At 45.8% G+C, this 22315-nt stretch overlaps 1 protein-coding gene and 1 pseudogene across 5 annotated transcripts in view; both read right to left on the bottom strand.

Moving 5' to 3' along the window:
• ggcx (gamma-glutamyl carboxylase) overlaps nucleotides 1-22315 on the bottom strand; it is a 227662-nt gene that overhangs the window by 80425 nt on the left and 124922 nt on the right. The window lies entirely within an intron of this gene.
• LOC139235242 (U2 spliceosomal RNA) lies at nucleotides 1338-1540 on the bottom strand (annotated as a pseudogene).

Below are 22315 nucleotides of genomic sequence, written 5' to 3'. Positions count from 1 at the left end.
CCTAACCTATCCAAATCACTCTGCAGCCTCATAGCATCCTCCTCGCAGCTCACACTGCCACCCAACTTAGTGTCATCCGCAAATTTGGAGATACTACATTTAATCCCCTCGTCTAAATCATTAATGAACAATGTAAACAGCTGGGGCCCCAGCACAGAACCTTGCGGTACCCCACTAGTCACTGCCTGCCATTCTGAAAAGTACCCATTTACTCCTACTCTTTGCTTCCTGTCTGACAACCAGTTCTCAATCCACATCATCACACTACCCCCAATCCCATGTGCTTCAATTTTGCACATTAATCTCTTGTGTGGGACCTTGTCGAAAGCCTTCTGAAAGTTCAAATACACCACATCAACTGGTTCTCCCTTGTCCACTCTACTGGAAACATCCTCAAAAAATTCCAGAAGATTTGTCAAGCATGATTTCCCTTTCACAAATTCATGCTGACTTGGACCTATCATGTCATTTCTTTCCAAATGCGCTGCTATGGCATCCTTAATAATTGATTCCATCATTTTACCCACTACCGATGTCAGGCTGACCGGTCTATTAATCCCTGTTTTCTCTCTCCCTCCTTTTTTTAAAAGTGGGGTTACATTGGCTACCCTCCACTCCATAGGAACTGATCCAGAGTCTATGGAATATTGGAAAATGACTGTCAATGCATCCACTATTTCCAAGGCCACCTCCTTAAGTACTCTGGGATGCAGACCATCAGGCCCTGGGGATTTATCGGCCTTCAATCCCATCAATTTCTCCAACACAATTTCCCGACTAATAAGGATTTCCCTCAGTTCCTCCTTTTTACTAGACCCTCTGACCCCTTTTATATCCGGAAGGTTGTTTGTGTCCTCCTTAGTGAATACCGAACCAAAGTACTTGTTCAATTGGTCTGCCATTTCTTTGTTCCACGTTATGACTTCCCCTGATTCTGACTGCAGGGGACCTACGTTTGTCTTTACTAACCTTTTTTTCCCTACATATCTATCGAAGCTTTTGCAATCCGTTTTAATGTTCCCTGCAAGCTTCCTCTCGTACTCTATTTTCCCTGCCCTAATCAAACACTTTGTCCTCCTCTGCTGAGTTCTAAATTTCTCCCAGTCCCCGTGTTCGCTGCTATTTCTTGCCAATTTGTATGCCACTTCCTTGGCTTTAATACTATCCCTGATTTCCCTTGATAGCCACGGTTGAGCCGCCTTCCCTTTTTTATTTTTTTATTTTTTTTTTAATTCGTAGCCAATCGTTCCAATTCTTTGTCAAATCACAAACGCCAGAGGTCACCTTGCACACATCAAGGATCACTCTGCGCCAATGCTCTTAGCCAAAAGGCCTAGAGCCACTGCACCATTCCTGGAAGTACTGCAATACCAGGTTCGTGCCATGGAGGTGGATGGGTCAAGCCACCCCACCCATCTCCTATTTCCAAAAAAGCAAGCATATACCTTCCTGATCCAGGGAGAACCACCTTGGGGTCATGGTGGTTACTCCCCTGTCAGGTCAGTTACGCATGATCTTAGCCAAAAGGCCGAGAAGCGATGCCTTCCCTTTTTTATTTTTACGCCAGACAGGGATATACAATTGTTGTAGTTCATCCATGCGGTCTCTAAATGTCTGCCATTGCCCATCCACTGTCAACCCCTTTAGTATATAAAAGGGGTCGGAGGGTCTAGTAAGGAGGAGGAACTGAGGGAAATCCTTATTAGTCGGGAAATTGTGTTGGGGAAATTGATGGGATTGAAGGCCGATAAATCCCCAGGGCCTGATGGACTGCATCCCAGAGTACTTAAGGAGGTGGCCTTGGAAATAGTGGATGCATTGACAGTCATTTTCCAACATTCCATTGACTCTGGATCAGTTCCTATGGAGTGGAGGGTAGCCAATGTAACCCCACTTTTTAAAAAAGGAGGGAGAGAGAAAACAGGGAATTATAGACAGGTCAGCCTGACATCGGTAGTGGGTAAAATGATGGAATCAGTTATTAAGGATGTCATAGCAGTGCATTTGGAAATATGATAGGTCCAAGTCAGCATGGATTTGTGAAAGGGAAATCATGCTTGACAAATCTTCTGGAATTTTTTGAGGATGTTTCCAGTAGAGTGGACAAGGGAGAACCAGTTGATGTGGTATATTTGGACTTTCAGAAGGCTTTCGACAAGGTCCCACACAAGAGATTAATGTGCAAAGTTAAAGCACATGGGATTGGGGGTAGTGTGCTGACATGGATTGAGAACTGGTTGTCAGACAGGAAGCAAAGAGTAGGAGTAAATGGGTACTTTTCAGAATGGCAGGCAGTGACTAGTGGGGTACCGCAAGGTTCTGTGCTGGGGCCCCAGCTGTTTACACTGTACATTAATGATTTAGACGAGGGGATTAAATGTAGTATCTCCAAATTTGCGGATGACACTAAGTTGGGTGGCAGTGTGAGCTGCGAGGAGGATGCTATGAGGCTGCAGAGCGACTTGGATAGGTTAGGTGAGTGGGCAAATGCATGGCAGATGAAGTATAATGTGGATAAATGTGAGGTTATCCACTTTGGTGGTAAAAACAGAGAGACAGACTATTATCTGAATGGTGACAGATTAGGAAAAGGGGAGGTGCAACGAGACCTGGGTGTCATGGTACATCAGTCATTGAAGGTTGGCATGCAGGTACAACAGGCGGTTAAGAAAGCAAATGGCATGTTGGCCTTCATAGCGAGGGGATTTGAGTACAGGGGCAGGGAGGTGTTGCTACAATTGTACAGGGCCTTGGTGAGGCCACACCTGGAGTATTGTGTACAGTTTTGGTCTCCTAACCTGAGGAAGGACATTCTTGCTATTGAGGGAGTGCAGCGAAGGTTCACCAGACTGATTCCCGGGATGGCGGGACTGACCTATCAAGAAAGACTGGATCAACTGGGCTTGTATTCACTGGAGTTCAGAAGAATGAGAGGGGACCTCATAGAAACGTTTAAAATTCTGACAGGGTTAGACAGGTTAGATGCAGGAAGAATGTTCCCAATGTTGGGGAAGTCCAGAACCAGGGGACACAGTCTAAGGATAAGGGGGAAGCCATTTAGGACCGAGATGAGGAGGAATTTCTTCACCCAGAGAGTGGTGAACCTGTGGAATTCTCTACCACAGAAAGTTGTTGAGGCCAATTCACTAAATATATTCAAAAAGGAGTTAGATGAAGTCCTTACTACTAGGGGAATCAAGGGGTATGGCGAGAAAGCAGGAATGGGGTACTGAAGTTGCATGTTCAGCCATGAACTCATTGAATGGCGGTGCAGGCTAGAAGGGCCGAATGGCCTACTCCTGCACCTAGTTTCTATGTTTCTATATGTTTCTATCATTCGTCAATCTATCCTAGCCAATTCACGCCTCATACCTTCAAAATTACCCTTCTTTAAGTTCTGGACCATGGTCTCTGAATTATCTGTTTCATTCTCCATCCTAATGTAGAATTCCACCATATTATGGTCACTCTTCCCCAAGGGGCCTCGCACAACGAGATTGCTAATTAATAATTAATCCTCTCTCATTACACAACACCCAGTCTAAGATGGCCTCCCCCCTAGTTGGTTCCTCGACATATTGGTCTAGAAAACCATCCCTTATGCACTCCAGGAAATCCTCCTCCACCGTATTGCTTCCAGTTTGGTTAGCCCAATCTATGTGCATATTAAAGTCACCCATTATAACTGCTGCACCCTTATTGCATGCACCCCTAATTTCCTGTTTGATGCCCTCCCCAACATCACTACTACTGTTTGGAGGTCTGTACAAAACTCCCAATAATGTTTTTTGCCCTTTGGTGTTCTGCAGCTCTACCCATATAGATTCCACATCATCCAAGCTAATGTCCTTCCTAACTGTTGCATTAATCTCTTCTTTAACCAGCAATGCTACCCCACCTCCTTTTCCTTTTATTCTATCCTTCCTGAATGTTGAATACCCTTGGATGTTGAGTTCCCAGCCCTGATCATCCTGGAGCCACGTCTCTGTAATCCCAATCACATCATATCTGTTAACATCTATTTGCACAGTTAATTCATCCACCTTATTACGGATACTCCTTGCATTAAGGCTTGTCTTTTTAACACACCTTGTCCCTTTAGAATTTTGCTGTAATGTGGCCCTTTGTGTTTTTTGCCTTGGGATTCTCTGCTCTCCACTTTTACTATTCTCCTTTCTATCTTTTGCCTCTGTCTCCCTTTTATTTCCCTCTGCCTCCCTGCATGGGTTCCCATTCCCCTGCCATATTAGTTTAACTCCTCCCCAACAGCAATAGCAAACACTCCCCCTAGGACATTGATTCCAGTCCTGCCCAGGTGTAGACTGTCCGGTTTGTACTGGTTCCCCCTCCCCCAGAACCGGTTCCAATGCCCCAGGAATTTGAATGGCTCCCTTCTGCACCACTCCTCAAGCCACGTAGGGAAGTGGGGGGACGTATATTCCAGTTATGTAAAAGTTTGGGAAGCAATTGGATTGATATCAGTCATTATGGGGATGGTACACACAGAGAGATCATTTTGACTCTCCTACTCCCTTCAGTAGTTCTGGAAGTAGATACTTGGGGCGGGGACGATAGTTTTGATAAATGGTTGGCAAGGGTTGTATCAGAGAGCTGCAGGAATCTCAGTCATGGAAGTGAGACAGGGGTTACAGCAACGGAAGGCAAAAGGGCCTGAGTGGATGAATCCCGCGAGGAGTCGCATAAAAGGAGCAGGACCAGGTGGTGCCTGGATCCCGACCCGTCAGTTGATGGAGGACAGGGATAGACTGGCTAAAGAATTAGAAAAGTTAAAAGAAAAGTTGAAGAATCAGGAAACTGGAGCTAGAGTCACTGTGGAAATATCAGAAAGGATTAAAAAGTTAGTTCAGACCTGGGATCTAAAAAAAAACAAACAAGCTCTCTTGCACAAAAAACAAACAGCGTTAACCTCAGGATCAATGAGATAAGGGATGAAGTAGAGTTGTAACCATCAGAGAAAGTCACGGAATAATAAAGCCAAATGCCAATTAACAAAGTTCCAGCAATTGCTAACGACCGAACAAAAGGTCAGGCTAGGAATAACAAATTGAAGACCAACGGATAGGAGGGATGTACCCACCATCACAGGACCAGCTGTGGCCACAGCAGGGGGGGTGATAAGAAAGATTCCAGAGATCAAATTAATGGTCGCACACGGGAAGAGAGGCTCCCAACTTGGTAATAACTTTTGGAGGCGAGAGACAAGTTGAGGTACCAGCGGAATGTCTCTGTATCTTGCAGAAACAAGCAGGCAATTATTAGCAACCTATACAGCTAACAAAGGGACAAAAAAGGTATAAAAATGGACACGTTGGGACAGTCCGGAGTGATAACCCGGGACTAACACTCGACAGAAGCAGGGACCAAGAAGCGACCCTTGAAGGAACAGTGTCAGGACCGGATTGATCACTCGGGACGTATTGGGTAACTATGAGATTGTGTTGAGTTAAACAGAATATTTTTAGCCGCAAGGAACACCTTTTGGAACGCCTTGTTTGCAGAGTTAAACAGAGTTGAACAGACAGAGTATTTGGAGCGGAGAGGAACACCCTTTGGAACGCCTTCCCTGCAGAGTTAAGCAGAGTTAAATAGAGTATAAGTAGTGAGTCTTATACTTTTGTATTAAGTAATTAAAAAGTATAAGTGGTGGGTATTGTACCTTTTCTGTATCGAAGAATTATAGAGTATAAGTAGTGAGTCTTGTACTTTTCCTGTATTAAACGAACATTAACGATACTGTCATTTGTCCAGTGCAGACTTCGGTCGCCTGAGGAAAAGAGTGTTTGAAGTCCAGGCCCTCCAAACTGCCACTAAGCTCATGGTCTACAGGGCTGTAGTAATACCTGCCCTCCTGTATGGTCCAGAGACATGGACCATGTACAGCAGACACCTCAAATTGCTGGAGAAATATCACCAAAGATGTCTCCGCAAGATCCTACAAATTCCCTGAGAGGACAGACGCACCAACATCAGCGTCCTCACTCAGGCTAACATCCCCAGCATTGAAGCACTGACCACACTCGATCAGCTCCGCTGGGCAGGCCACATAGTCCGCATACCAGACACGAGACTCCCAAAGCAAGCGCTCTACTCAGAGCTTCTTCATGGCAAACGAGCCAAAGGTGGGCAGCGGAAACGCTACAAGGACACCCTCAAAGCCTCCCTGATAAAGTGCGACATCCCCACTGACACCTGGGAGTCCCTGGCCCAAGACCGCACTAAGTGGAGGAAGTGCATCCGACAGGGCGCTGAGCACCTCGAGTCTCAACGCCGAGAGCATGCAGAAAGCAAGCGCAGGCAGCGGAAAGAGCGTGCGGCAAACCTGTCCCACCCACCCTCTCCCTCAACGACTATCTGTCCCACCTGTGACAGAATCTGTGGCCCTCGTATTGGACTGTTCAGCCACCAAAGAACTCACTTCAGGAGTGGAAGTAAGTCTTCCTCGATTCCGAGGGACTGCCTATCATGATATGATGATGAATTTGGTATTTAACTCAGGAACCGTCGCAGGTAACTACTAGTCACACGACTAGCAAAATTGCCGCTTGTGCAACATTAGCGACCCAGATGGGACGATTTTGAGTTAAAATAAATTAAAATAAGAAAGACAGAAAAGAAATGACAGGAAAAGGTGGAACCTCCCAGTGGTGGGAAGAGCAGTTTAACCAGACCCTGATCGAAAATGTCAGAGGATGGCTTGAAACAATAAGCTCACCCGGATTTCCTGGAGGAGACTCATTCTTTGAAAAAACTAAAAAAGAAAAGAAGAGTCTAAATGTGTCTAAATGTTATGCAGAATTACTTAAGCAGAGAGACCTTAACAAAGCTTTACAAAAACAATGGGAGCACGAAAAATCAGGACATCAGACAGACGTAGGAAAATTGACAGACGAAGTTAAGGGATTGAGGCTTAAATTGGCAGAGCAAGCCAATCAAATTGAGACTCTCCAAAATGATTTTAAAAAACTCCATACGTTGCATCTGACCTCTAGTATGAATATGGTAGAAAATAACAAGCGAAATGAAGAGAAAATGAGGCAAAAGTGCTCAGAGGCTCAAAACCTTAGAAGCTGCAAAAGCAGTTTTAAACCAGAGTTGGGGGATGTGAACTTGAAGCAGATCCTCAGTAGCTGCAAAAGCAGTTTTAAAAATCTGAAAGCTGACAGCAAGAGTTTTCAGGAAACACTGAAACAAGGTGAGCAGAAGGACCCTGCGGGATCCAAAAGGAAGTACCAAGCATGGCAATGTATATTGGTAGTTCAGGAAAGCATTGTGTTTACGGTAATAAGCCGTCTGTTTAAGAGATGAAAAAACTAGAAAAGCATTTCTATGAATCTAAGAAGATAGAACATCAAATTTGCTACTATGGATGTTTGAAAAGTAATGAAATGTATTGTGTGTGACGCTTCAGTGTGAATGAATGTTAAAAACCATGTAGATGTTTATTTGTCTGTGTGTCTGCAGTTTTCCAACTGGTACTGGTTAGTTTGAAATTGGTTTGAATTAATTTGGAGTTATTGAGGTTAATTAACCTGTGAAAACCAAACTTTCATTTTGGCCATGGTGGAATTTTGTGAAAAACCTCTAGTTCCGGACATGAGGCAATCACATATATTTGGTATCTTAAAATAAAAATTTTCTGACCAATTCAAGAATGTGACCAGTGGAGAAACGGCTGTGTGCTGCTATTATGCATCAAAGAGAGAACCACTGTATTGTGTAGTCTATTAGTATGCGTGTTTGTCAAACTTTAAAAAAAAGATAACTCTCTGCACCAGACTTCAGAAAGCAACACCTTGTTAAGAGTAATGTGTTATTTTGAGCATTGTAAAATTTTAAGTTTCAATTTTGAGTGGAGGTTTCCCTCAGTAACAGAAAGGGGATTGATGAAGTAACCCATTGGGCTGGCACGAAAAGCCACAATGGAGTTTCTGTTTTTTTTCCTTCTAAGCAGGACTCCTGATGGTGACAAAAATTGAACTTAAGACTTTGCTTTAAAAAATATGCTTGGAATTAAACTGATAACACAGGCCTCTCAAGGGTACTATTACAGCACCATCATGACAAACTCCAACCCGTAGCTTATGCCTCACGCGTCATAACACCAGTGGAAGCGACTTTCCAGCCCTGTGAGAAGAATCTTCTCAGTGTATTTTGGGCAGTATATAAATTCTCCCCCATAATTGGACTTAGTCCCCTTATTATCTTAATGCCACACACCCCCATCAAAATGCTGATGGATGGAAGTCTCAAGGAAGGCTCAGTCAGTTCCCAACGAATCGCACGATGGACCCACCTTCTCCAAGGACGGGACATTGCAGTCCAGTACCAGCTCAAGACCACTAATCTAGCTCACAACATGTTGTACCCCGGCGACCCACATCAGTGCGAGATTCTGACTTCAGGTACCTTAGATGGTCCCTTTCAGTCAGAAAGGGAGGGAGGAAGAGACAATAGTCACAAATTCGAATTTAAGACCCGCGTTTACGCGGATGGCTCTTCTGCAATTATAAACGGGCAGCAGTGCACAGGATGCTCAGTAATAAAAATGACCCCGGACTCAAACAGGCTTTAGAACAGACGCCAATTAAATTAGAAGGGAGTAAAGGAGCTCAAATTGCAGAACTAAGCGCGATCGCTTACGTAGTCATACACCCAGAAGACTGCCCAACACCTGTCCAAATTTATTCCGACAGCAGTTACACGTGTAACATTCTGACTGACTTCCTGCCCATCTGCCAAGCTAGAGGTTTCACCTCCGCAGATGGAAGGTCGCTAGCTACAGCCTCACTTTTAAAATTGACTTTTGATACAGCCACCTCAAACCAAAGTCCGTACGTCATAAGCAAAGTCAAAGCACATGCTAAGAATACCCCCTTAGGGAACCGAATGGCGGACGAACTAGCAAAAGAAGCGGCCTGTACAGGATACCTATGGGACCCCTTGGAAAACGTAAAAAACGCACCAATGGCACCAGTTGCTGTTACCCGCCCTATACTGGACTTGGCAGCCAGCCAGGCTACAGACCCTGATCTTAAAAACATACAATTAGGAAACCCAAGTCCCAAACTATACCTGGGACAAAACTTACAGCTCCACGACGGAGTAGTACTTAAAGACGGCAAATATGTAGTACCGGTGTCAGAAAGGGGAGAATTGATTTACCAATGCCACGATATTAATGGGCATCAAGGAATAGATAAGATCACAGCCAAATTGAAGGAGTTATGCTGGTGGCCTGGAATACAGCAAGAAATGGAAGGGTATGTCACAAACTGTCTGATATGTGCTCAGAACAATCCAACACAGTACAAAAAACAGGCAGAAGTAGGACATACTAGACAGGGCTAGGGTCCTTGGACTCATCTTCAGATAGACTACGTAGGACCTTTACCCACCTGTCCCAGTGGTACGAAATACATCCTAGTAGTGGTGGACGTATTCTCCAAATGGATCGAAGCATTTCCAACTAACAATAATTAGTAATTAGGCTGCCATACCGCAAAAATACTTATGGAAGAAGTGTTCTCCAGATGAGGATTGCCAGAGGGCAACGATTCTGACCAGGGGACACATTTCACGGGACAAGTTATGCAGCAGGTCATGCAATAGGCAGGGGTAAAACAGAAATTCTATATCGCCTACCACCCGGAATCAAGCGGAGTGGTAGAGCGCATAAATCGAACATTAAAAACAATGTTACGAAAATTAGTACAGCAGAACCACACGTCCTGGAACAAGGTCCTCCCTTATGTATTAATGGCCATCTGAAACACAGTGGTAGCCTCTACAGGTTATTCACCCCACGAGCTAATGACCGGAAGGGTCATGAAAGGTGTTCAAGCCTTCATGGGATTAGATTTGAATGAGATCCAGAAAACTTCCCTGTCCTCAGAGAAATACATGTCAGACTTGATCAAGTATTTGGAAGCTGCTAGAATAGCTGCCACAGTGAAATTGGGAAACAAACATAAGCAAAGTAAGGCCTACTTTGATGGAGAGGTACACCCATGGGAACTAAAAATCGGGGACCAAGTAATGGTAATGGTACAGAAGGAAGGAACTTTTCTTGCCCCTAAATATGCCGGACCATTTAGTATAATGGAAAAGGCTAGTACCTCAGTGTTCAAGGTCATGGATGACCAAGGGAAGTATAAGTGGCACCACCTTAACCAGCTAAAACCCTTTGGGAAAATAAACAGCCACATGTACCACGTCATGCTAGATTCAGGGGAGACCGAGTTCATTCCACCCGACCCAGCAGCTAACCTGATCACAGCCCAAGGTATAATACCCATCTTGCCGCCGACACAAAATGTAGAGGCCGCAAGTAGTTCAGAGGAAGCCACCACAGAAGGAGGTAGTAATTCAGAAGATGACCAGGTACCCGCCCAGGACACCTGACGAAGCCCGCGCCCTCCACAATGAAATGGCACCAAGTCCAACGGGCGGCTTGTCACAGAATTTCGAGGCTATGAGTCTCACATCTCGAGCCACCCTGCCGGCCAGGAAAAGGAAACGACGGTTCCCAGAGAGAGAAAGGAACGCAGTCGCTTGGACTAGAAACCATCCAATACCGTTGCCTGGCTCTGCCCTGGGTTCGAGGAGATTGAGAAGACCTACTCCGTAAGGAGAGCAATTGATACTGTGTTTTATTATCCTACAGGGTGGACCTATATACCAAACGTAATCCCTTTCCACGAATCAGAACATTTTCAGGACCGACCCAACGAATGGAGTAATCAGCTGAAATATGGACTAATGATTTTGTGTTTGTGTGTTTGTTTAACACTGTAATTTACATTGTAAAGGGGTCAGAGGGTCGAGTAAGGAGGGGGAACTGAGGGAAATCTTTATTAGTCGGGAAATTGTATTGGGGAAATTGATGGAATTGAAGGCCGATAAATCCCCAGGGCCTGATGGACTGCATCCCAGAGTACTTAAGGAGGTGGCCTTGGAAATAGCGGATGCATTGACAGTCATTTTCCAACATTCCATTGACTCGGGATCAGTTCCTATGGAATGGAGGGTAGCCAATGTAACCTCACTTTTTAAAAAAGGAGGGAGAGAGAAAACAGGGAATTATAGGCCGGTCAGCCTGACCTCAGTAATGGGTAAAATGATGGAATCAATTATTAAGGATGTCATAGCAATGCATCTGGAAAATGGTGACATGATAGGTCCAAGTCAGCATGGATTTGTGAAAGGGAAATCATGCTTGACAAATCTTCTGGAATTTTTTGAGGATGTTTCCAGTAAAGTGGACAAAGGAGTAACCAGTTGATGTGGTATATTTGGACTTTCAGAAGGCTTTCGACAAGGTCCCACACAAGAGATTAATGTGCAAAGTTAAAGCACATGGGATTGGGGGTAGTGTGCTGACGTGGATTGAGAACTGGTTGCCAGACAGGAAGCAAAGAGTAGGAGTAAACGGGTACTTTTCAGAATGGCAGGCAGTGACTAGTGGGGTGCCGCAAGGTTCTGTGCTGGGGCCCCAGCTGTTTACATTGTACATTAATGATTTAGACGAGGGGATTAAATGCAGTATCTCCAAATTTGCGGATGACACTAAGTTGGGTGGCAGTGTGAGCTGCGAGGAGGATGCTATTAGGCTGCAGAGTGACTTGGATAGGTTAGGTGAGTGGGCAAATGCATGGCAGATGAAGTATAATGTGGATAAATGTGAGGTTATCCACTTTGGTGGTAAAAACAGAGAGACAGACTATTATCTGAATGATGACAGATTAGGAAAAGGGAAGGTGCAACGAGACCTGGGTGTCATGGTACATCAGTCATTGAAGGTTAGCATGCAGGTACAGCAGGCGGTTAAGAAAGCAAATGGAATGTTGGCCTTCATAGCGAGGGGATTTGAATACAGGGGCAGGGAGGTTGCTACAGTTGTACAGGGCCTTGGTGAGGCCACACCTGGAGTATTGTGTACAGTTTTGGTCTCCTAACTTGAGGAAGGACATTCTTGCTATTGAGGGAGTGCAGCGAAGATTCACCAGACTGATTCCCGGGATGGCGGGACTGACCTATCAAGAAAGACTGGATCAACTGGGCTTGTATTCACTGGAGTTCAGAAGAATGAGAGGGGACCTCATAGAAACGTTTAAAATTCTGACGGGTTTAGACAGGTTAGATGCAGGAAGAATGTTCCAATGTTGGGGAAGTCCAGAACCAGGGGTCACAGTCTGAGGATAAGGGGTAAGCCATTTAGGACCGAGATGAGGAGAAACTTCTTCACCCAGAGAGTGGTGAACCTGTGGAATTCTCTACCACAGAAAGTAGTTGAGGCCAATTCACTAAATATATTCAAAAGGGAGTTAGATGAAGTCCTTACTACTCGGGGGAATCAAGGGTTATGGCGAGAAAGCAGGAAGGGGGTACTGAAGTTTCATGTTCAGCCATGAACTCATTGAATGGCGGTGCAGGCTAGAAGGGCTGAATGGCCTGCTCCTGCACCTATTTTCTATGTTTCTATGTTTCTATCACTGTGTAAGTGGATGTCAAGAGTCAGAGGGAAGAGACGGAGAACCCCTTACAAGATAGTAGAAATAGTAACAAGGGGGTAACCATGGGGAGACTAATTCTGGTAACCATCCTCACCGTAGCAACAAAGACCCAAGGTAACACTTCTAGTCCTCCGGTACAAGTATTTTATTATGCCAATGGTACTGGGGAGACACAGTCCACAAACTGTACTAATGCGGCAAGTAGTTGCGAAGCCCTGACTAACGGGAATAATGTGTGTGCCTGTATCGGTACGACAAAAATGTGCCACGAGACCAGCCTGGATGGTAACTTAACCAAGGTATGTATTAGGTGCAACCATGTGACCAGCCAACGACGTTACCCCATTTGGCAGGCCATGGTTAGTAGCCATTTCGCAGACCAAGAGTAGTACCACACAGTCTCCTCGGCCGACAACCCCTCGATAGATCTTAAATGTACTCTGACCGGAAGGGAAATATGTTGTTATATTAACCAAGGTAATGGTCAATTACAGTTTTTTATGGGATATGGTAGTAACGCCTCTGTACTCAACATAACCAGCAATTTCCGGACCAACACAAAGCCCAATTGTTCATGTGAGAATCAAGGTAAAATAATTGTGTGTCAGGAAAAAGAGTGGGAGAGCTATAGTGATAGGGGATTCAATTGTAAGGGGAATAGATAGGCGTTTCTGCGGCCGCAACTGAGACTCCAGGATGGTAATTTGCCTCCCTGGTGCAAGGGTCAAGGATGTCTCGGGGCAGGTGCAGGACATTTTGAAAAGGGAGGGTGAACAGCCAGTTGTCGTGGTGCATATAGGTACCAACGATATAGGTAAAAAACGGGATGAGGTCCTACGAGACGAATTTAGGGAGCTAGGAGCTAAATTAAAAAGTAGGACCTCAAAAGTAGTAATCCCAGGATTGCTACCAGTGCCACGTGCTAGTCAGAGTAGGAATCGCAGGATAGCTCAGATGAATACGTGGCTTGAGGAGTGGTGCAAGAGGAGGGATTCAAATTCCTGGGACATTGGAACCGGTTCTGGGGGAGGTGGGACCAGTACAAACCGGATGGTCTGCACCTGGGCAGGACCGGAACCAATGTCCGAGGGGGAGTGTTTGCTAGTGCTGTTGGGGAGGAGTTAAGCTAACATGGGCAGAGAAACCCAAGGCAAAAAACAAAAGGGCCACATTACAGCAAAATTCTAAAGGGGCAAATTGTGTTAAAAAAATAAGGCTCTGAAAGCTCTGTGCCTCAATGCGAGGAGTATTCGGAATAAGGTGGATGAATTAACTGCGCAGATAGCAGTTAACAGATATGATATAATTGGCATCACGGAGACATGGCTCCAGGGTGACCAAGACTGAGAACTCAACATCCAGGGGTATTCAACATTTAGGAAGGATAGACAGAGAGGAAAAGGAGGCGGGGTGGCATTGCTGGTTAATGAGGAAATTAATGCAATAGTAAGGAGGGACATTAGCCTGGATAATATGGAATCGGTATGGGTGGAGCTGCAGAATACCAAAGGGCAGAAAACACTAGTCCCGCACAAGAAATTGGTGTGAAAAATCAAAGCGCATGGTATTGGGGGTAATGTACTGACGTGGATAGAGAACTGGTTGGCAGACAGGAAACAGAGAGTCGGGATAAACGGGTCCTTTTCAGAATGGCAGGCAGTGACTAGTGGAGTGCCGCAGGGCTCAGTGCTGGGACCCCAGCTCTTTACAATATACATTAACGATTTAGATGAAGGAATTGAGTGTTTGCAGATGACACTAAACTGGGTGGCGGTGTGAGCTGTGAGAAGGACGCTAAGAGGCTGCAGGGTGACTTGGACAGGTTAGGTGAGTGGGCAAATGCATGGCAGATGCAGTATAATGTGGATAAATGTGAGGTTATCCATTTTGGGGGCAAAAACACGAAGGCAGAATATTATCCGAATGGCGGCAGATTAGGAAAAGGGGAGGTGCAACGAGACCTGGGTGTCATGGTTCATCAGTCATTGAAAGTTGGCATGCAGGTACAGCAGGCAGTGAAGAAGGCAAATGGTATGTTGGCCTTCATAGCTAGGGGATTTGAGTATAGGAGCAGAGAGGTCTTACTGCAGTTGTACAGGGCCTTGGTGAGGCCTCACCTGGAACATTGTGTTCAGTTTTGGTCTCCTAATCTGAGGAAGGATGTTCTTGCTGTTGAAGGAGTGCAGCGAAGATTCACCAGACTGATTCCAGGGATGGCTGGACTGACATATGAGGAGAGACTGGATCAATTGGGCCTTTATTCACTGGAGTTTAGAAGGATGAGAGGGGATCTCATAGAAACGTATAAGATTCTGATGGGACTGGACAGGTTAGATACAGGAAGAATGTTCCCGATGTTGGGGAAGTCCAGAACCAGGGGACATAGTCTTAGGATAAGGGGTAGCCCATTTCGGACTGAGATGAGGAGAAACTTCTTCACTCAGAGAGTTGTTAACCTGTGGAATTCCCTGCCGCAGAGAGTTGTTGATGCCAGTTCATTGGATATATTCAAGAGGGAGTTAGATATGGCCCTTACGGCTCAGGGGATCAAGGGGTATGGAGAGAAAGCAGGAAAGGGTTACTGAGGGAATGATCAGCCATGATCTTATTGAATGGCGGTGCAGGCTCGAAGGGCCAAATGGCCTACTCCTGCACCTATTTTCTATGTTTCCCATCACCACCACGATAGCCCCGACTACTATTGGGATCTCATCAATCCCCCCTACTACCGAGACTCCCTATAAGTGGGAATTGTCCATATATTGAATCAGGACCAAAGGGAGGCATTGTATTATGAGAAACTAATCAGGTTGTGTATGACAATGTACAGTGTGAATTGATACCTGTTGTACTTAACATAAGTAATATTCAGTTACCCAACTGGTGCCCGTACAATCTAAGGAAATTGTATCAGGACTTGACTTCATTACTATTGAGACGAGAAATAGGGCTGAGGAAAACGGAAAGTAAGAATAGATGGAAAAGAGACATTATAAATGACATAGGCACAGTGTATGTGGCAGGAATGGCCACAGTCAATACCTTAGATAGTACTAATTTGAACGCTAAGATAAAAGGATTGACCAAACAAGTAAAGCAGGTTTTAAATAGTTTAAATGATAATCAGAGACAGGCAGCAGAGGCAGGAAAAGATGACGGTAAGCTGGAGGAAAGAATGGTCACCGAATTGGAAAGCCACGCTCAGACTATCAATTAATCAATATGGCCAAGACAGCAGAGAACCAAACTCAGGCGCAAGTTTTGTGTAGTATTTATGGAAACTCGATGATTGAACAATGATAGGAAAACCTGCAGGAAGCCAATGAGGGTAAAGTCCCCACCTGGATTAACAATACCCAAATTCAGACTCTGATCTCGAATAAGGAACACCATCCTCTAGATGGATGTCAATTGCGAGAACACTGTAAGGCGTGGTTCAATGAGGAATGCGCCGGGCCAACAGGAATGCCAGCGATTGGAATAATATTGGGGATACCAGTATTCAATAACCAGACCAGCATGACTCTGTTTGACATAAGGAATGTCGGAACCATACAAGATAGGCCTGACCAATATGAAACCATATGCGGTAAATCTACCTACGGGAATGACTGGGACCAGTCTGCACCAATGCAGCCAAACTACCCGGACTGTACTCTGTCCATAAAAAATCTATCCTGCCAACAAGGCCCAATGAGGTTTCAAGAACAGCACCGCTAAGAACTGTACTCTGACCATGCAGAATGTGAAAGCTCAAACATTCGTCAGCAGTGCTTATTTGGGAAATGGGATTTATTGCTTCACCGCCACCAAAAAGACATACCATTGCGGAACACAAATTTGCCAGATACCTGAACCAAGCTTCTGCACTCACCCGTTGATACCTATGAGAATTGGGAATGCGGAATTTATTAATATTGAAAGAAGAGGACAAGTTAATATCACGGTAAGGAAAAACTTGAAAACCCAGTTGGAAACTTACTTCGCCCAAAGTGACACCAACATCCAGTTACAAAAGGAACATTTAACGGAAATCAGACATAAATTAGATTTGGACTACAGAATTTATGAAAAAATGGAAATAAATACCAGAGACATTGAAGCCAAAATTATCCGAATTAAGATCGACACTTGGTGGGGTGAGATTTGGAATTGGGGAGAGAATGTGAATATTCACGCCTGGATCAGACTTTTCTCTCATCTTACGGTCATCTTGATAGCAATATCTTTTCTAGCATTGATAATAATGATAGCATATGTAAGAAAGTTGGTACGTAGATTGGAGTTACAGCTGGGATGTGTACAAGTAGAAACAGCGTTACAAAATAGACTAAAAGGACCCCGTATCGATGCTGAACATCTACTGTGATCAAATCCTATACATATATATATGATTGATCAAAGGGAGGAATGTGGAAATATCAGAAAGGATTAAGAAGTTAGTTCAGACTGGAGTCTAAAAAAACTAACAAGCTCTCTTGCACAAAAAACAAACAGGCGTTAACCTCAGGGTCAATGAGATAAGGGATGGGGTAGAGTTGTAACCATCAGGGAAAGTCATGGAATAATAAAGCCAAATGCCAATTAACAAAGTTCCAGCAATTGCTAACGACCGAACAAAAGGTCAGGCTAAGAATAACAAATTGAAGACCAACGGATAGGAGGGAGGTACCCACCATCACAGGACCAGCTGTGGGCACATCAGGGGGGGTGATAAGAAAGATTCCAGAGATCAAATTAATGGTTGCACATGGGAAGGGAGACTCCCAACTTGGTAATAACTTTTGGAGGCGAGACACAAGTTGAAATAACAGCAGAATGTCTCTGTAACTTGTAGAAACAAGCAGGCAATTAGTAGCAACCTATACACTAACAAAGGGGCAAAGAAGGTACAGTCCGTAGCGAGAACCCAGGACTAACACTCGACAGAAGCAGGAACCAGGGAGTGACCCTTGAAGGAACAATGTCAGGACCGGATTGATCACCCGGGATGTATTGGGTAATTATGAGAGTGTGTTGAGTTAAACAGAGTATTTTTAGTGGCAAGAACACCTTTTGGAACACCTTGTTTGCAGAGTTAAACAGAGTTGAACAAAGTTGAACAGAGTTGAGTTAAACAGAGTTGAGTTAGCCGTGTGCTGAGTTAAACAGAGTATTTTTAGCGGCAAGGAACACCGTTTGAAACGCCTTGTCTGCAGAGTTAAGCAGAGTTAATTAGAGTATAAGTAGTGAGTCTTATACTTTTGTATTAAGTAACTATAGAGTATAAGTGGTGAGTCTTGTACCTTTTCTGTATCGAAGAATTATAGAGCCCAAGTTTCGGCTTCAGTTGCTCCTGATTTTTTGGAGCAACTGGTGTAGAACGGAGTATCTTAGAAATTCAAATTCTCGGCATTTAGTTTGCTCCAGTTCTAGTCAGTTAGAACAGTTTCACTTTGGAACAGAATTTTTTTTTCAAAAGGGGGCGTGTCCGGCCACTTACACCTGTTTTCAAAGTTTCGGCAGTGAAAACTTACTCCAAACTAACTTAGAATGGAGTAAGTGAAGATTTTTGTACGCTCGATAAAACCTTGTCTACACTTTAGAAAATCAGGCGTAGGTTACAAATCAGGCGTAGGGAATGGGGGGGGGGGGGGGTTTAAAGGGAAGTTTATAAACATTAAACACTTCAGTTTTACAAATAAAGAGCCATCATCAATAATAAATGATAAAAACATCAATAAATCAACCAATAAATCAATCAAAAAAAATTAATAAGAAATACGTTTTTTTTTTAAATCAATAAATAAAACATTTTCTACTTACCGACTGCAGCACCGGGAGCCCTCCAACAGTGTGGGGAAGGGGGAGAAGGGGGAGGGGAAGAGGGGAAAGGGGGGAGAGGGGAGAGGAGAAGGGGAAAGAGAGGGGGGGAAGGAAAGGAGAAGGGAGGGGAAAGGAGAAGGGGGAAAGGAGAAGGGGGGAAAGGAGAAGGGGGGAAAGGAGAAGGGAGGGAAGGAGAATGGGGGGAAAGGAGAAGGGGGAAGGAGGAGGGGGGGAAAGGAGAAGGGGGGGAAAGGAGAAGGGGGAAAGGAGAAGAGGGGGGAAAGGAGAAGAGGGGGGAAAGGAGAAGGGTGGGGGAAAGGAGAAGGGGAAAGGAGAAGGAGAAGGGGGGAAAGGAGAAGGGGGGGAAAGGAGAAGGGGGAAGGAGGAGGGGGGAGGGAAGGACAAGGGGGGAAAGGAGAAGGGGGGAAGGAGAAGGGGGAAGGAGGAGGGGGAAAGGAGGAGGGGGGAAGGAGGAGGGGGGAAAGGAGAAGGGGGGGAAAGGAGAAGGGGGGAAGGAGGAGGGGGGAAAGGAGAAGGGGGGGAAAGGAGAAGGGGGGAAAGAGGATGGGGGAAGGAGAAGGAGGGGAAGGAGAAGGGGGGAAAGGAGAAGGGAGGGGGGGAAGGAGGAGGGGGGGAAAGGAGAAGGGGGAAAGGAGAAGGGGGGGAAGGAGGAGGGGGGAAAGGAGAAGGGGGAATGGAGAAGGGGGGAGGGAAGGAGAAGGGGGAAGGAGAGGGGGGGAAGGAGAAGGGGGGAGGGAAGGAGAGGGGGGGAAGGAGAAGGGGGAGGGAGACTGAACAGGCCCAAGACTTCGGGCAGGGCCCGTCCCCAGCACCAGATTTACAGATAGGTGGCGTTGGGTCGGGTCGGGTCCGGGATCGGGAGCACGGGTCGGGTCGGGGGCAGCGCGGGTTGGGTCGGGGGGAGCGCGGGTCGGGGTCAGGAGCGCGGGTCAGGTCGGGTCGGGAGGGGGGGGGGCGGTCAGGAGCACGGGTCGGGTCGGGGGGGGGAGGAGGGAGGTCGGGTTGGTTCGGGTCGGGGGGGGGGAAGAGGGAGGTCAGGTTGGGTGGGGGGGGGGGAGCGCAGGTCGGGTCCAGTCTGGGGGGTCGGGCCCGGTCCGGGGGGGGGGAAACGTGAGTCGGGTCGGTGTTAGGGTCGGGTCCGGTCCGGGGGCGGGGGGGGGAGCGGGATTCGGGTTGGTGTCGGGGTCGGGTTCGGGGGCCGGGGTGGGGGGGTGGGAAGCGGGAGTCGGGTCGGGTCGGGAGGAAGCAGGAGCTGGGCATGGGAGGCAGCCTTATGCACACAGCCCCAGTGAGGCCATTCGGCCAGGGCTAGGGGCTGCGTGCTTCGGGCCCCTCCCACACAGTTTTGGGCGCCTGGACCTACTGCACATGCACGCCCACTGTAGAGCGCATGTGCAGAGGTCCCGGCACTGTTTTCAGCGCAGGGACCTGGCTCCGCCCCCTACAGCTCGTGCTGCGCCGCGCCCAGCTCCAGAGGACCAGCAGGGAGTCGGAGAATCTGTAATTTTTTTAGGCGCACTTTGTGGCGCGAAAAACGGGCGTCCAGGTCGGGGCTGCGCCGTTCTAGGCGTGGCCCGAAACTTGGGCCCAGAGAGTATAAGTAGTGAGTCTTGTACTTTTCCTGTGTTAAACGAACATTAACGATACTGTCATTTGTCTGGTGTGTAATTTGGTATTTAACTCAGGAATTGTTGCAGGCAACTTCTAGTCACACGACTAGCGAAATTGCCGTTTGCCTAACAGTCACAGACAGGGATGATACCTCGGTTCAGTTGCTGAGGTCGGGGGTAGATTCCGCAGGTGAGGGAGGATTCCTATAGGGATGCCGTGCCTCAACCACACATGTCGTTTTTTTAGGACCCTTACTTCAGAATAGGGGTGACCATACCCTTATCGAGGCATGTGTGGAAGGGCAGCGGGTAATTGACACAGGGTCTGCCAGACAAATGAAGGTGCTCCTGGAGGAAGGGGATTCTCCTCTTTAGAGACAGTACTCCATCTCCCCAGATGCACAAAGAACAGTTACTGAACAGTCAGAGATGAAAGCACTGGGAAAAGCTTGCTCAGAAACATTTAAAGTTTCTGCAGGAATGGGCTGTCTCAGAACTGATGAGATGTTCAGTGAAAAGCTCAAATGTGGCAGTTACAAACATGATCTTAAAGGATGCGAAATAGAAGTTGGTGCGTTGCAAATGTCGAGAGAGGAAATGACAGCAGTTCCGAAGGGTGAAGTGAGAGAAGGACTGGGTCTCTGGACTGAATATTCAGCATTTCTGTCATCCTTCACTCTATGTTGTTACACTTCTCCCACAAAGCAGAGAAAATTGTTAAAACCTGTGCAGAGGGCAACAGACTTGGTCGAAGACACAGTTTACATTTCTGAATTCAGTCGAAAACATCAAAAATTGAAAGTTGACTTTTAAGTGAAAATGGATATGGTGATCACAGACCAACGGACTTTAAAATGGCATCCTGAGAATCTGAATCTACAACAACCGTACTTTGATCCTAAGCGTGCTGTTATTTAGAAGAAGGAAATGCGGAAATGGAGTACAAGTTTTCAACAGCTACAGAGTTTGAATCAAGCAATTGTTGTGGACATTAACCATCACACTGCGGAAATCGAGAACGTTCACACAACTTTGGACCGGATTGGACATGTAAGCTGGTGGGAGTCATTGTTGGGATGGAGCCCGACGGCAACAGGCGTGATGAACACAATGATAACCCTTGTCCTTATGCTGGTGCTGGTTCAGCTGATCGTGCTGGTCATTTTGATTTACTGCGGATGTCGTGTTTGAAAACAAGGACTACAACTGGACAATGCTGTTGAACGAGCACGAACGACCATACAAATGTATGTTACCCAGATAAGATCTGGGGAGAGGCGAGAAGAAGAAGTGGGGGAATGTGGAAGCACAGTCCCGCGTTTCTGAACTCTTTGCTTCAGCACGCGGTCTGAAGTTTGGATTAAGAAAACAGGAAGATTGAAATTTTGGATTGAAAGAGACTGTTAGACAATGTGGTGCCTTCAGCCATTGAAATGAGTAACTGGTCATTGTCTGTATGTTAAATATTTGATTGTACCTTCGTTACTATTTAATGACATCTGTAGGTTAAACAAGCAATGTTAAGTATTTGAGTACCTTGTTAAGGTGGGAATAATAGTCTGTATGTTAAACGATTCAGAAAGCAGTTAGTCATGATTGTCTAACTGCAAAGAATAAGAGTCCAAAGGCTTTTTAGATATAAAAGCTGGAACTGGCTTTTGTCACACAGACTCTTATGGCCTGTAGAGACACTTGGACTGTAGAGACACTTGGACTGTACAGACTCTTATGGACTGTAGAGACACTTGGACTGTAGAGACACTGGACATTCGGAAGGTGTGTGTCTCAAGCAGCCACGGAAATCGAAGCAAGCTGCCTTTGTGAAGTGTTCTCAGTAACTTTCATACTTGGTTTGTTTAGTATGAATGTTTAAATAAAAGACCCGATCCTGCCTTTACTACAACTGAGTGTGCGGGTAATTCGACGTTAAAAGCAACAAAGCGAAAAAGAGCAAGACAGCCGTACAACATATATCACTTCACATTTTGGATAATATTTACACTTTATGCAACATCTTCATAACATGCAAAGCTATCAAACAAGTTTATTCATGGATAGAGGTATTTATAGATACTCTGCTTTAATCAAGATATTGTTTTGATCGCCTGGATGGGTCAGAGAGGAATTTTTCCAGATTTTTTTGCCTAACATGGCCTGGGTTTTTATTTGGTTTTTGCCTCTCCCAGGAGATCACATGGCTCCGTTTGAGGTGGAGTGTAGAATGTTTCAGTGTAAGGGGTGTCGCAGTTGTGTGGGACAGACTGGTTGGGCTGGGTGCTCTTTACCTTTCCGCCATTGTTCATTGTTCACTGGAGTGATAAGCTATGGGTAAGATATAGAAAATGC

Source organism: Pristiophorus japonicus, chromosome 22, assembly GCF_044704955.1.
Source record: "Pristiophorus japonicus isolate sPriJap1 chromosome 22, sPriJap1.hap1, whole genome shotgun sequence".
Classification (NCBI taxonomy): domain Eukaryota; kingdom Metazoa; phylum Chordata; class Chondrichthyes; family Pristiophoridae; genus Pristiophorus; species Pristiophorus japonicus.
This window is presented reverse-complemented; position numbering and strand designations above follow the sequence as displayed.